Raw genomic sequence first — 3,491 nt, 5'->3', positions numbered from 1 at the left:
CCCATAGAGTCCCATAGACCCTCATAGAGCCCCATAGAGACCCCACAGAGTCCCTTAGAGCCCCATAGAACCACATAGATCCCCACAGAGCCCCCGTATAGCCCCATAGAGACCCCACAGAGCCCCATAGATCCCCATAGACATCCCATAGATCCCCATAGATCCCCATAGATCCCCATAGACATCCCATAGAGCCCCACAGAGCCCACAGAGCCCCTTAGAGCCCAATAGAGCCCCATACAGACCCCATAGAGCCCCACAGACACCCCATAGAGCACTTTAGAGCCCCATAGAACCCCATAGATCCCCACAGAGCACCCATAGAGCCCCATAGAGACCCCACAGAGCCCCATAGAGCCCCTTAGAGCCCCATAAAACCCCATAGACCCCCATAGATTCCCACAGAGCCCCCACAGAGACCCCACAGAACCCCGTAGATCCCCATAGATCCCCATAGATCCCCATAGACATCCCATAGAGCCCCATAGAGCCCCATAGATCCCCATAGAGCCCCATAGACATCCCATAGAGCCCCATAGATCCCCATAGAGCCCCACAGAACCCCATAGATCCCCATAGATCCCCACAGAGCCCCCACAGAGCCCCATAGAGACCCACAGAGCCCCATAGAACCCCATAGATCCCCACAGAGCCCCATAGAGACACCACAGAGCCCCATAGACACCCCATAGAGCCCCTTAGAGCCCCATAGACACCCCATAGAGCCCCATAGAGCCCCATAGATCCCCATAGATCCCCATAGAGCCCCATAGATCCCCATAGACATCCCATAGAGCCCCATAGATCCCCATAAAGCCCCATAGAGCCCCATAGATCCCCATAGAGCCCCATAGACCCTCATAGAGCCCTGTAGACATCCCATAGAGCCCCACAAAGCCCATAGAGCCCCATACAGACCCCATAGATCCCCATAGATCCCCACAGAGCCCCCATATAGTCCCATAGAGACCCCACAGAGCCCCACAGAGACCCATAGACATCCCATAGAGCCCCACAGAGCCCATAGAGCCCCATAGAGACCAATAGACACCCCATAGAGCCCCATAGAACCCCATAGAGCCCCACAGACCCTCATAGAGCCCCCATATAGCCCCATAGAGACACCACAGAGCCCCATAGAGCCTCATAGAGCTCCACAGAGACCCCACAGAGCCCCCATAGATCCCCATAGAACCCCATAGATCCCCACAGAGCCCCCATATAGCCCCACAGAGCCCCATAGAGCCCCATAGATCCCCATAGACATCCCATAGAGCCCCACAGAGCCCATAGAGCCCCTTAGAGCCCCATAGAGCCCCATAGAGACCCCACAGAGCCTCATAGATCCCCATAGAGCCCCATAGAGACCCACAGAGCCCCATAGAGCCCATAGAGACCCCACAGAGCCCCATAGACACCCCATAGAGCCCCTTAGAGCCCTATAGAGACCCCACAGAGCCGCTTAGAGCCCCATAGATCCCCATAGATCCCCATAGAGCCCCATAGATCCCCATAGACATCCCATAGAGCCCCATAGATCCCCATAGAGCCCCATAGATCCCCACAGAGCCCCATAGATCCCCATAGAGCCCCATAGATCCCCATAGAGCCCCACAGAGCCCCATAGATCCCCATAAGCCCCACGACCCAAAGGTGCAGAGCAGGCTGCGGCGTCCTCCGATTCACCGCCTCACCGTGCACAGACAGTCCGATCAGATCTGGGGGGGAGTGGTCATTAGTTCTATATGGGCTCATTAGGGCCATATATGCGTCATTAGGGTCCATATGGTCATTAGGATATAGGGTCATAGGTCTATATGGGTCATTATTGTCCTATATGGGGCATTAGGTCTAGTTAGGGTCATTAGGTCCTATATGGCGTCATTAGGCCATATAGGTCGATTAGGTCCATATGGTCATTAGGGCCATATAGGGCCATTAGGGTCCATATGGGGTCATTAGGGCCATATAGGGTCATTAGGGTCCATATGGGGTCATTAGGGTCCATATGGGGTCATTAGGGTCCATTTAGGGCCATTAGGGCCATATAGAGTCATTAGGGTCCATTTAGGGCCATTAGGGCCATATAGGGTCATTAGGGTCTATATGGGGTCATTAGGATCCATATAGGGTCATTATGGTCCATTTAGGGTCATTATGGTCTATATGGGGTCACAGACCCTCCCCGCAGCGCTGCCCTCAGCCCGTTCCCACAGCAGGTCATTTGGGGTCATTAGGGTCCATTTAGGGCCATTAGTGTCTATATGGGGTCATTAGGGCCATATAGGGTCATTAGGGTCCATATAGGGTCATTAGGGCCATATGGGGTCATTAGGGCCATATAGGGTCATTAGGGTCCATATAGGGTCATTAGGGTCCATATGGGGTCATTAGGGTCCATATAGGGTCATTAGGGCCATATGGGGTCATTAGGGCCATATGGGGTCATTGGGATCTATAAAGGGCCATTAGGGTCCATATGGGGTCATTAGGGTCTATATAGGGCCATTAGGGTCCATTTAGGGTCATTAGGGCCATATGGGGTCATTAGGGTCCATATGGGGTCATTAGGGTCTATATGGGGTCATTAGGGTCTATATGGGGTCATTAGGGCCATATGTGTTCATTAGGGTCTATATGGGGTCATTAGGGTCTATTAGGGTCATTAGGATCCATATGGGGTCATTAGGGTCTATATAGGGTCATTAGGATCTATATAGGGTCATTATGGTCTATATGGGATCACAGACCCTCCCCGCAGTGCTGCCCTCAGCCCATTCCCGCAGCAGGTCATTTGGGGTCATTAGGGTCTATATAGGATCATTAGGATCTATATGGGGTCATTAGGGTCTATATAGGGTCATTAGTGTCTATATAGGGTCCTTATGGTCTATATGGGATCACAGACCCTCCCCGCAGCGCTGCCCTCAGCCCGTTCCCGTAGCAGGTCATTTGGGGTCATTAGGGTCCATTTAGGGCCATTAGGGTCCATTTAGGGTCATTAGGATCTATTTAGGGCCATATAGGGTCATTAGGGTCCATATAGGGTCATTATGGTCTATATGGGATCACAGACCCTCCCCTCAGTGCTGCCCTCAGCCCGTTCCCGCAGCAGGTCATTTGGGGTCATTAGGGTCTATATAGGGCCATTAGGATCTATATAGGGTCATTAGGGTCATATAGGGTCATTAGTGTCTATATGGGGTCATTAGGTTCTATTTAGGGCCATTAGGGTCCATATGGGGTCATTAGTGTCTATATGGGGTCATTAGGGTCCATTTAGGGTCATTAGGGTCATATAGGGTCATTAGTGTCTATATGGGGTCATTAGGGTCCATTTAGGGTCATTAGGGTCTATATGGGGTCATTAGGGCCATATAGGGTCATTAGTGTCTATATGGGGTCATTAGGGCCATATAGGGTCATTAGGGTCCATATGGGGTCATTAGGGCCATATGTGGTCATTAGGGTCCATATGGGGTCATTAGGGT

Source organism: Coturnix japonica, unplaced genomic scaffold, assembly GCF_001577835.2.
Source record: "Coturnix japonica isolate 7356 unplaced genomic scaffold, Coturnix japonica 2.1 chrUnrandom733, whole genome shotgun sequence".
Classification (NCBI taxonomy): domain Eukaryota; kingdom Metazoa; phylum Chordata; class Aves; order Galliformes; family Phasianidae; genus Coturnix; species Coturnix japonica.
Note: the sequence above shows the minus strand (reverse complement) of the source record.